The sequence below is a fragment of the Lethenteron reissneri genome, chromosome 4, assembly GCF_015708825.2.
Source record: "Lethenteron reissneri isolate LAM-NWPU_2019-01 chromosome 4, ASM1570882v1, whole genome shotgun sequence".
Taxonomy (NCBI): domain Eukaryota; kingdom Metazoa; phylum Chordata; class Hyperoartia; order Petromyzontiformes; family Petromyzontidae; genus Lethenteron; species Lethenteron reissneri.
Genome location: NC_083782.1, coordinates 8297326 through 8310374, shown reverse-complemented (window position 1 = coordinate 8310374; position 13049 = coordinate 8297326). Strand labels below are relative to the sequence as shown.

Here is a 13049-nt window from a genome sequence, read left to right as displayed (position 1 = left end):
GCTAATCCGTGTTTAATTTCCCGAGCGACGAGATTAATTTGAGTCTTGGCTTTCACACATTACACACACGCACACGCGCACGCAAAAAAAAGTTCGTTATGTCATTTCAATTCAAACATTGCAGTGTTTATCCGGATTTGTAAGACACGCCGGTAAGTAAGACGCACCCCCCGTGTACCCAGTGTCAAGAGGAGTTAACACGAGTCTGGAGCGAGGTTGACGAGTTCAAATCCTGGTTGACGGTGTGGGGTTCATTGAGCACATCATCCCTACAATGTCGCTAAAATGAGTACTACTTTGTGCTGGAAGTCAACGCTGGTTGTCCTACGAAAAGGCCGATCCCCGCCATAGGAATGTGGAATTTCCGCAACTGGCTGTGAACGGGAGATAATATATAATTATTTATCCCGACGTCTTTGTCTCTGGACCCGCCGCGATCACGTGGGTCCTGCTTGACCCCACGTGACTCCCGCGTGACCCCACGTGACTCCCACGTGGAGATGTTTGCGTCGAGCGCGCTCGTAAACGTTGTTGTGTTGCTCCCGTTCGCGACTGTTCTCGTAAAAAAACATCTATATTTTTAAAGACAATGCTAATAAAACACGAGCACATAATGACACCAGATCGGTAAAGACTTTGGCGTGGTCCTCTTGAATCTCTCTAGGGAGATAATTTGTTTTCGACGGGGGGTCAGATGCTCACGATTTGGGGTCTCTCCAGGAAACCCAAGTCCGCACCCCCAGGGATCTCCAAGTTGCATGCGTCAGGGGCCGGGCCAGGCGGCGGGAAGTGCCAGGCTGGGTGCACGGTGACCTTTGGGAGGGAGAGAGACAACGGCAGACGTCTTCCTTGGGCGCAGAGGGAGGTTGCTCGCTCTCTTTGGCAGCTCGGGGTGTCTTGGATTGCACCCCCCCCCCTTCTCTCTCTTTCCCTCTCTCTTTCTGTGTCTCTCTTCGGGGGTCCGCGTGGCTTCCGTGCATGGCGCTTGTCGAACGCAGGACTCACAAAGACGCCGAGACATACCGCGGCCTGAAATACACAGCACGAGTCAATGTGAAGTATCGGAATAAAGAATATTTATTTATACCGGAGGAATCTTACGAGCTTAAACATCGCTCTTGTCACAGATGCCCAGTCGGGGCAGGTCAGAACGTTACAACGTTGATGACAGTCAACGCGTATCTCGAATTGAGCAAGGTTGTTATTGTTGTACGAACTTGGGTGTAAACGAGACGGTGGTGGGCGCAGTGAATTCCAAAGTGGAGCAGTGGGAGGAAAAAAGCGTACAGAGAAGTGTGGTGACCGGGAGTGTGGTGAATGAGTGGGTGAGTGAGTGATTGAGTGAATGCGTGAGTGGGTGAGTGGATGAGTGAGTGGGTGAGTGGATGAGTGAGTGAGTGGATGGGTGAGTGGATGAATGAGTGGGTGAGTGGATGTGTGAGTGAGTGGATGAGTGAGTGGGTGAGTGACTGGGTGAGTGAGTGGGTCAGTGAGTGAGTGGGTGAGTGAGTGATTGAGTGAGTGAGTGGGTGGGTGAGTGCGTGAGTGGGTAAGTGAGTGAGTGGGTGAGTGAATGGGTGGGTGAGTGAGTGAGTGGATGGGTGAGTGAGTGGGTGAGTGCGTGAGTGAGTGGGTGAGTGGGTGAGTCAGTCAGTGCGTGAGTGAGTGGGTGGGTGAGTGGGTGAATAAGTGAGTGGGTGAGTGAATGAGTGAGTGGCTGCGTGAGTGGGTGAGTGGGTTATTGTGATCTGCAGTGTGGCGGTGGTTGGATGCGGTGTGGTGGATGAGACGACACAGCGAGTGTCTCGCAGACGGAGTCCTCAACACGGGTGGTGGAATCAACAATTGAGTGAAGTTCCCTGGAAGATTAACAATTGCCATAGCGATAGAACAGTGATAAGAAGGCGAATAACCGGCGATGAGCGAGCGACTGGACTAAATCTATAAATTCTGGAGCATCAAATATACTTTTCCCCGTGAACATAAATGGGCCGCGGAAGGAGCTACCGCAGAATCACGTCTGATATCCCTTCGAGTCACCTGTGATCCACACTCGGGTCGCTACTCAGTCCCCACCACCACGCGCACCGCTACTGAGCAACGTTTTGCCGCGTGCGGGTGAAACTTGCACGTTTTGACTTTCAATTTTTGAGAGCTGTAACTTTTTTTTTTCGTTTTACCCAAATTAAGAGAAAGCCCACGTGTGTGTTTTTTTGTCACGTGTCGAGTGTGTTGCGTGCGGCCATCAACTTCCCACGGCTCAACTCTCCACTCGCAGTGTCCCGGGTACGCTGCACTGGCCAAACATCCGTCCCGTTGCTGAAACATTGAAACATCCCCCTGCGAAATGGATCGATGGGGATGATACGCAGCAGACAAACTGGGCAGGACCCTCCTGACAAAAAAAAGAGTCTTTGAGACTCAGTGAGACCACCCTGGGTTAAATACACGAATAAATGAATAACCTCGCGAGACTTGAAAACGTGGTTCAATCACTGGTGCGGGCTCATAGTCTACGACACGGCCTTCATGTACCAACCCTCCTGAGCCACCCACCCACAGATCCGCGTGTCTCTACGTGCACGCTTGAACACGTGTTTTGCCGTGTGTGTGTGTATCTGTCACGTGACACAAGTCTGTCACTTGTGGGGAGTGTGTGTGTGTCAGTGCTCGTGTCAGTGTGTGTCAGTGTAGTGGGGAGCGGTGGTGTAGCGGCTAGCGCGCTGCGCTATGAACCCGGCGACACGGGTTCGATTCCCGCTCACGGCCAACACCAGTGACGATTATCTGAACCGGTCCCGGGCCTCCCCTATGACGACTCAGCCTCAAATGAGTACCTGGTGAGGTGTGTAAACATCGCCACTGGGGAGACAAAGGCGGCCGGGCGTGGTGCTGGCCACCCACCCCCTCGTGTACCGTTCCGGCCTTCATAGGTGTTCGCTAACAGCACTTGCCCCTACAGTCTGTTAAGGCTATACGGGGGATCTTTGTTTTTGTCACTTGCCATCCCGGACACCCAATGCAGACGAGATGTTCCCTCTCGTGGGATTATCTTGGTGAAATATCGTAAGAGATGAATAATCGTGACGGTTTAAAAAAAGAAGAAAACCACATCAAAAGATTGTTCACGGAGTTTTACAAACTGCAGCAGTGCCCTGTTCAGAGCCAGCTGCCCTCACCTCCACTTCACAGCCACTGCATGGAAATAGTAGTAGGTTTTTACCCTTTCAACTGGTACAAAACTGACACCTTTATACAAGGCATCATGTTTGCAATAACCACAACACAAGCAGTCAAAATGCAAAGAAAACGAATAATCTCTGATGATGATGATATGCACTGTCCTTGAAGTTGATTGGTCCACACCCGAGACAGCTTTTCTTAGTGCCTAGTCTCCATTGGTGTTGGACCAGATGACGCCAAAAGGCGTACAACTCTAACGACAGTGCACTATCAGAGTATTGAGAGCTCGGGGAAAGCATTTACACTATGAGACCTCATTTACCAGTGGCAAAATATAGTAATAGGTTTTTACCCTTTCAACTGGTATCATTATCAGAGTTGTTTCGTTTTGTTTGCATTTTGACTGCTTGTGTTGTGGTTATTGCAAACATGATGTCTTGTATAAAGGTGTCAGTTTTGTGTCAGTTGAAAGGGTTAAAAACCTATTACGATATTTTGCCACTGGTAAATGAGGTCTCATAGCACTGCATGGAAATGTCAAGTTCCTATGACGGGGGCCGGTCCATCCATTGATTTCTCCCCGACAAAGCTGTACTCATTTTGTCGACCCGGTAGAGATGATGTGTTGAGTCAACCCCTCCCACCCCTGCCGACCTCCAATCCCATCCCGGCTTTGAACTCGAAGCCTTCCGCTCGGGAGCCGCTCGCTGTGGCGGCCGAGGTCCCCGTCAATTCAGATGACATCACAGCCGCAGCGTTCCTCGTGTGACCGATGACCAAACTCACCCCCACTCTCTCTCCCGCATCCCTGCTGGGTTGACCCCCCCCCCACCAGCCCCCTCCCTCCCCCTCCCTCACTCGGCAGGGTGCCCGTGAGTTTGTGATCATGGGACGCTGAGACTACGAGGCAGCGGCAGCAGCGGCAGCCGTGGCGCTGACGGGAGAACGGCTCCACTTTTTCTTATCGGCCGGATGCAGCTTGCCCCAGGGCCGCGCCGTGAGATATTTTGGAGCTGCTATAAAAGCTGCCTCGAAGTCGCTCCAAGTCACTCGCTCTGTCAGCGACGGAGCTCAGCTCTCTCTCCGCTCTCTCCCCTTCGGCGCTTTCTCATATCGGAATCGCCTCCAGTGCTGTTGCTGCTGGCGGCAATAAAAGTTGTTGCGAAGTTTAAAAAAAAAAAGTTTATTTCTCTAACGCACATCTCTCTCTGATTAGTGCTTGTCCATCTTATTTCGCTCTCTCTCTGTCTCTCTCTCTCTCTCTCTCCATTCCCGCTCTTGTCTCTCCCCTCTTTCTCCGGTGCTCTCCTTACCTCCCTCTAACTCGACTCTCCTATTCTGCCTCTCTCAGCCTCTCTCTTCTTTACCCCCCACCCCCCTCTCTCTCTCCTTTAGCTCTCACTGCCCGCTCTAAACCTCTAACTCACTCTCCTGTCTTTCTATCTATCCCCTCCTAAACAGAACTCCCCCTCCGTTCTCTCCCATGCATCTCTCCTCTCCCCTCCCTGGGCTCTTTCTCGAGAAGTTTCCTGCCTCTCCCCTCTCTCTCCCCTTCGGCTACGTCTCTCTCTCTCTCTCCCTTCGGCTCGAGCTTTCTTATATCCGCCCTCTTCTCTCTACGGTTCACTCACTATTATGCAACGTATTTATTTATCTCTCTCCTCTCTCTCCTCTCTCTCTGTCCGCACGCCGTTTCTGTCACGGCGTTTGAAATGGCCATACCTCACCGCGCTGGTCAGTGCGGATTGCTGATAAGGGATTGGGGAGGGGGGGTCCACCAGGGGGAGTTCAGGTATCACAGTGCAGTGCGCTAACCGCTGCGCCACCGCTCCGCCTACTTGTACACACGGACACAGCAAAATAAATCCGGATTATAAGACGCACCTTCAAAACGCGTGCTCGATTCGCGTCGAGATCTATAGACTCACATAGAGACCCATAGACTCGCATAGAGACCCATAGACTCACATAGAGACCCATAGATTCACACAGAGACCCATAGATTCACATAGAGACCCATAGCCTCACATAGAGACCCATAGACTCACACAGAGACCCATAGACTCACATAGAGACCCATAGACTCACACAGAGACGCATAGCCTCACACAGAGACCCATATACTCACACAGAGACGCATAGACTCACATAGAGACTCACAGACTCACATAGAGACCCATATACTCACACAGAGACCCATGGACTCACATAGAGACCCATAGACTCACATAGAGACCCATAGCCTCACACAGAGACCCATAGACTCACATAGAGACTCATAGACTCACACAGAGACCCATATACTCACATGGAGATCCATAGACTCAGATAGAGATCCATAGACTCACATAGAGACCCATAGACTCACATAGAGACCCAGAGACTCACACAGAGACTCATAGACTCACATAGAGACCCATAGACTCACACAGAGACCCATAGCCTCACACAGAGACTCATATACTCACACAGAGACCCATAGACTCACATAGAGACTCACAGACTCACATAGAGACCCATAGACTCACATAGAGACCCATATACTCACACAGAGACCCATAGACTCACACAGAGACCCATAGACTCACATAGAGACCCATATACTCACATAGAGACCCATAGTCACATAGAGACCCATATACTCACATAGAGGCCCATATACTCACATAGAGACCCATATACTCACATAGAGACCCATAGACTCACACAGAGACCCATAGACTCACACAGAGACCCATAGACTCACACAGAGACCCATAGACTCACACAGAGACCCATAGACTCACACAGAGACCCATAGACTCACCGGCTGGGTTGTGATTAAACCGAGTTCACACAAGTGTCAAGTCGATGCTCTCAGCACGGCCGCCAATGTCTGCACGCCCACACAACAACAGAAAACATGACCACATTGAATGTGGATGTTCACTGAATGTGGTTGAATTGTATTTCTGAGAATGTCAAACTTGTGGTTGATCGGGCATGCGACGAACACTCTGCACAGGGCATAGAGATGCTGGAGCGCTCCTGTCGGTGGATACAGCGCTGTGTTGAAGCCACTTCAGAGCTAGTTCTGTGACGATTTAAAGCTTTCGTGACTGCAGAGATTCATCTTCTTGGTTCTTTCGGTAAAGTCACGTAGAAGGGAAATAATAAAATAATAAAAATAAAACATAATAAAATAATTCTCACGATTTAAAGTTTTCGTGACTTCAGGGATTTATCTTCTTGGTTCTTTCGATAAAGTCACGTAGAAGGGAAATAATAGAATAATAATAAAACATAATAAAATAATTCTCACGATTTAAAGCTTTCGTGATTGCAGGGATTCATCTTCTTGGTTCTTTCGATAAAGTCACGTAGAAGGGAAATAATAAAATAATAATAAAACATAATAAAATAATTCTCACGATTTAAAGTTTTCGTGACTTCAGGGATTTATCTTCTTGGTTCTTTCGGTAAAGTCACGTAGAAGGGAAATAATAAAATAATAAAAATCTAACATAAAATACAATTCTCACGACGTTTCGGCCACAACGCAAGCAGCCGTCCTCAGGTGAAAAACAGGTCTGACAGCGTCATTCAGACGCTGTCTTTCCGACAGACCTGTTCTTCACCTGAGGACGGCTGCTTGCGTTGTGGCCGAAACGTCGTGAGAATAATTTAATGATGTTTTATTTTTATTACTTCATTATTTCCCTTCTACGTGACTTTACCGAAAGAACCAAGAACAAGACAACTTAGATTAAGGCCATCAGTCTTACTCCGTACTACAACAAACAAACATGGCCAACTTCTTGGTTCTTTCGGTAAAGTCACGTAGAAGGGAGATAATAAAATAATAAAAATAAAACATAATAAAATAATTCTCACGACGTTTCGGCCACAACGCAAGCAGCCGTCCTCAGGTGAAGAATGAAACACCACCAAGCTTGGAGCGTATATAAACATGGCCAAACCGAAAAACTTTTCGAAAATCACCAAAATAAAGCCATGAAAGCAATGAAACAGTGATCATAGGAACTGTGACCGAATTTTCACAATAAAGACGAAAAAAACAACATGAACCACCAATCTCTGCAGCCATAGCTGGCTGCATGAGTCACTCCACAACAGCAGAAGGAGCATCAGTCGGAGTGTCCCACGGCTCGCCTCGAACTCGCGGCGCGTCTTGCGGGAAAGTGATCGAGCGGAGTCACGGACGAGAGATCCACTACCCCCCTTCACGCCAAGCGAAGTTGGAGAGGCGTGCATCCAGTGCGGGACCAAGCTCGTGCGGGGCCTGTAGCATTTCTTGTTATAAAGGTGCCCTAAATAAATAAATGAACACTCACATATTAAAAAACAAATTTTTTTTTACTTACGCAGTAAAGTAATTGTATTTTTTTATTTGATATACGGCCAGGTAATACGACAAATCGCAAACCTTGAACACCCAGTCGTTCATAAAAGTTGAAGGCGGTATAGTACTATAGTAATAGAGCAAGTGCAGAATCACTGAAGCAGAATTGATAGCTGTGTGTGGCGTGTGTCAGTGTGTGTGGTGTGTATGTGGTGTGTGGTGTGTGTCAGTGTGTGTGGTGTGTGGGTGTGTCAGTGTGTGGTGTGTGTAGTGTGTGTATGTGGTGTGCTGTGTGTGTGTGGTGTGTGTCAGTATGTGGTGTGTATGTGTGGTGTGTGTCGTGTGTGTCAGTGTGTGGTGTGTGGGTGGTGTGTGTGTGTGTGGTGTGTGTGGTGTGTGTGTTTAGTTTGTGTGGTGTGTGTGTGTGTGGTGTGTGTGTGGTGTGTGTGGTGTGTGTGGTGTGTGTGTGGTGTGTGTGTGGTGTGTGTAGTGTGTGTGTTTAGTTTGTGTGGTGTGTGTGGTGTGTGTGTTTAGTTTGTGTGGTGTGTGTGTGTGTGTGGTGTGTGTGTGGTGTGTGTGGTGTGTGTGTGTGGTGTGGGTGTGGTGTGTGTGGTGTGTGTGTTTAGTTTGTGTGGTGTGTGTGTGTGGTGTGTGTGTTTAGTTTGTGTGGTGTGTGTGTGTGGTGTGTGTGTGGTGTGTGTGGTGTGTGTGTGGTGTGGGTGTGGTGTGTGTGGTGTGTGTGTTTAGTTTGTGTGGTGTGTGTGTGTCGTGTGTGTGTGGTGTGTGTGTGTGGTGTGGGTGTGGTGTGTGTGGTGTGTGTGTTTAGTTTGTGTGGTGTGTGTGTGTGGTGTGTGTGTTTAGTTTGTGTGGTGTGTGTGTGTGGTGTGTGTGTTTAGTTTGTGTGGTGTGTGTGTGTGTGGGGAGCGCTAGTGTAGCGGTTAGCGCTGCGCTGCGCTACAAACCCGACGACTCAAGTTCGATTCCCGCTCACGGCCAACACCCAGTGACGATTATCTGAACCGATTCAGCCTCAAATGAGAACCTGATGCGGTGTGTAAACATCGCCATTGGGGAGACAAAGGCGGTCGGGCGTGGTTCTGGCCACCCACCCACCCCCTCGTATGCTTTCCGCGGCCATCATTGGTGCTGCTCGCTAACACTTGCCCCAATAGTCTGTTACAGGCAATACGGGGGATCTTTGTCTTTGTGTGTGTGTGTGTGGTTCATGTGCTGTGTGAAACATGATGTATTTGTTTTAATCTCAAGGGACAGATGCCACGTGAGTGAGGCGCCTCGTGTGTGTGTTTGTCTAGGTAGTGGTGGTGGTGGCGGTGGTGGTGGTGGGACGTGTCGTGCCTCGCAGGGGCTCGCCTCGAACTGGGACCCACACCGAAGAGAGAGAGAGAGGGAGAAATCCCTTGCCAATCACCATTGACTGATGAGTCTGTGGCACGGTGGTGGTGGTGAGGCTAAGGGGGAGTGAGGATGGTGGTGGAGGTGTTGAGTGATGGAGGTCGTGATGAGTGATGATGATGGTGATGATGATGATGGTGGTGGTGAATGATGACGATGGTGGTGGTGAGTGATGATAATGCTGGTGGTGGTGAGTGATGATGATGGTGGTGGTGAGTGATGATGCTGGTGGTGGTGATGATGATGTTGGTGGTGGTGAGTGATGATGATGGTGGTGGTGGTGAGTGATGATGACGATGGTGGTGGTGAGTGGTGATGATGGTGGTGGTGGTGAGTGATGATGGTGGTGGTGGTGAGTGATGATGATGATGGTGGTGAGTGATGATGCTGGTGGTGGTGGTGGTGAGTGATGATCATGATGGTGGTGAGTTAATGATGATGACGATGGTGGTGGTGGTGAATGATGACGATGGTGGTGAGTGAATGATGATGATGGTGGTGGTGAGTGTTGATGCTGGTGATGGTGGTGAGTGGTGATGATCATGGTGGTGGTGAGTGATGATGATGCTGGTGATGGTGGTGAGTGGTGATGATCATGGTGGTGGTGAGTGATGATGATGCTGGTGATGGTGGTGAGTGATGATGATGCTGGTGGTGGTGAGTGATGATGATGGCGGTGGTGAGTTAATGACGATGACGATGGTGATAGTGGTGAGTGATGATGATGCTGGTAGTGGTGAGTGATGATGACGGTGCTGGTGAGTTAATGATGATGACGATGGTGGTGGTGGTGAATGATGACAATGCTGGTGATGGTGGGGGCGAGCGAGCGAGCGAGCGATGACGTTGGTGGGGATAGTGGTGGGGGGGGCGAGTGGCCGTGCCCTCTGGCCGCGATGTCAACGTCTGTGCTGCGGCAGGTCGGAGGGAGACACACGGGGGGGGGGGGGGAAGCTGACGAGGGGTTTCCTGCTCCGAACAATGAGTCGGGGCGAGCAGGGGACGGGGGGGCGGGGTTGGGGGTGATGATGATGGTGGTGGTGGTGCAGGAGGCAAATCTCTGACGCGATGCGTTATAAATACCGGCGCTATAAAACCCTGAGGAGTAGAGAAGTTTCGCTCACTCTGAGCGATCTCAGCATGCGGATCTTGCTGCTGCTGCTACTGCTGATAATGCTGATGTTGTGGATGATGATGATGGTGATGGTGGTGATTGGGCTCGAGGAGCAATGCCGGTGTGAAGGTCATAGGTGATGGGTGATGATGTTGCAATGGCAGATGTCAGTGCCTTAGCACCACCTTGAAGACAAATACAAAGGTCCCCCGTGTAGCCCACGTAAGCTCTTGAGGGCAAGTGCCGTTCGCGCACGATAGATGGGGTAGTGTGGCAAACGCCACGCCAAGTTGTCGCTGTCTCCCCACACACCGCACCAGGGACCCGTTTAAGGCTGAGTCGACCTCGGGGAGCTCTGGGACCGGTGCAAATATTCGCCACTGATGTAAGCCGTCGCTGGAAGTCAAACTCAGGACAGGGGGTTTCTAAGCGTCAGCGCGCTAACCATATCGCCACCGCTCCCCATATACACAAAGACAAAGATACCCCGTATAGCCTTAACAGACTGTAGGGGCAAGTGCTGTTAGCGAGCACCTATGAAGGCCGGAACGGTACACAGACACACACTGACACACACACAGACACACACACTAACACACACACACACACTGACATACACACACAAACACACACAGAGACACACACACTGACACACACACACAGAGACGCACACTAAACCCACCGTGCGTGAACTACACACGCGGCCGAGTCTCACGGCAAAGTTGTCTCGTATCGCACGCGAGTCGATGGGTCCTGTGTCTGTGCGTCTCCGTCCCGACCCCCCCCCCCACCGGATTGTCACTGCCCCCCCCCTCGTCCCTCGCCTTCATCCAGCAGTGGATCGAGCCGACACGTGGGGGGGCGGGGGGGGTGCTCTCGATTCGCCGCCGCGGTCTCAGCCACGAGCGGTTTCACTTCACCCCCAACACCCCACCCACCCCTAGGTCGACTCAACCGTCAAATGTTGAATTTATCACGTGACGTTCGCACGTGTACGGGCAGACGGCATCGCCCAGCGGTACAGCCCTCGACCGCCTTTGTATCTCTCTTGTGGGGGAGGGGAGCAGGGTGAGAGGGAGGGGGGGGGTGCGTTCGGCGTGCGTCGATATTCCTCCCACCCACGGGACGGGTGATGTAATAGGCGCTCGCCAACATCGCTGTGCGCGTCAGCGAGTGGAGCGGTGGGGGTGGTGGTGGGGGTGGTGGGGGTGGTGGGGATTCCTCGTGAGAGGGAGGGAGAGGGGGGTGGGAGAGGGAGGGGGGGAGAGAGGGAGAGAGGGGGGAGAGGGGGAGAGGGGAGGGAGAGAGGGATGGAGAGAGACGGGGGGAGAGAGGAGGGAGAGGGGGATGGGGAGGGAGAGAGGGAGGGAGGGGGGAGAGAGGGAAAGAGGGGGGGAGGGAGAGAGGGGGGGGGTGCCAGTCCGGGGGAGAGGGATGGAGGTGAGTCAGAGACGGGGAGAGAGGGAAACTTGTGAGAGCGAGGGAGGGGGGGGGGGTGAGAGAAAGGGCGGGAGAGACGGAGGAGCCAGAGATGTGATTTTTAGAGACGGCGAGAGAGAGACGCAGAGATGGGATGAAACGGGGAGAGATGGGGGGGGAGATGGTTAGGGATGGGGGGTGGGGTGGGGGAAATGGTGAGAGATGGGGGGGAGATGGTGAGAGATGGGAGGGAGATGGTGAGAGATGGGGGGGGCGGAATGGTGAGAGATGGGTGGGGGGAGAGATGGTGAGAGTTTTGGAGAGCGAATACGTATGAGTGTATGAGAGAAGGGAAGAGATGGAGGGAGATTGTGGTGTGTGTGGTGTGTGGTGTGTGTGTGATAGAGTGAGTGAGAGAGAGAGTGAATGTGAGAGAGGGGGTGTGTGTGAGAGATTGGGCGAGTGTGTATGGGAGGGAGATCTTATGGGGGAGTGTGAGTCTAGGAGCAGAGAGCGTATAAAGAAGTGAGAGTGTGAGAGTGTGAGTGTGTGAGTGTGAGAGTTTGAGAGTATGAAAGTGTGAGGGTGAATGTGAGAGGGAGAGTGATAGAGAGAGAGTGAGAGAGAGTGAGTGAGTGTGACAGTGTGAGTGTGAGAGTGTGAGTGAGTGTGAGCGTAAGAATGAGTGAGAGAGAGAGTGTGAGAGTATGAGAGAGAGTGTGAGGGTGTGAGAGTATGAGAGAATGTAGGAGAGTGTGAGAGGGAGAGTGATAGAGAGAGAGTGAGAGAGAGAGAGGGTGAGAGAGAGACAGAGAGAGTGATAGAGAGTGTGTGAGTGTGAGTGAGAGAGTGATAGAGAGTGTGTGAGTGTGAGTGAGAGAGAGTGAGTGTGAATGTGAGAGTGATAGAGAGAGTGTGAGGGTGAATGTGAGAGGGAGAGTGATAGAGTAAGAGTGAGAGAGAGTGTGTGAGTGTGTACATTGCGTGGGCTCGGAATCTCCCTGCAAATGAACATCGCGGCTTTGGTGATCCCCCCCCCCCATTCCCCACCATCCCCCCCCACCCCCCTCTTCGCCACGCGCCAACATGCAGCCGTTCCCCTATGGCGTACAAGGGAATCCACCCCCACCCCAACCTCCATCCTCTCCCCATACTTCACCACCACCACCTCCACCACCATCACCACCACCACCACCTGTGTGTTGGCACCACCACCATCACCACCACCATCGCCACCACAACCACCACTGTGTGTTGCCACCACCACCACCACACCCACCACCACCTGTGTGTTGGCACCACCACCATCACCACCTGTGTGTTGCCACCACCACCACCGCCACCACCACCACCACTTGTGTGTGGCACCACCACCACCTGTGTGTAGGCACCACCACCACCACCAACTGTGTGTTGGCACCACCACCACCACCTGTGTGTTGGCACCACCACCACCACCAACTGTGTGTTGGCCACCACCACCACCTGTGTAGGCACCACCACCACCACCTGTTGTAGGCACACCACCACCACCACCTGTGTGTAGGCACCACCACACCACCACCACCTGTGTGTTGC

The 13049-nt window shown here is 51.7% G+C and overlaps 1 long non-coding RNA gene across 1 annotated transcript; it reads right to left on the bottom strand.

Annotated features, from left to right (window-relative positions):
• Positions 1-910: 910 nt before the first annotated feature.
• On the bottom strand, positions 911-10857 carry LOC133350856 (uncharacterized). Its single transcript, XR_009756117.1, has 3 exons — positions 10735-10857; positions 5990-6058; positions 911-1029 (listed from the first exon to the last, which is right to left on the bottom strand). It is a non-coding gene; the product is annotated as an uncharacterized LOC133350856 (long non-coding RNA).
• Between the last annotated feature and the right edge of the window lie 2192 nt (positions 10858-13049).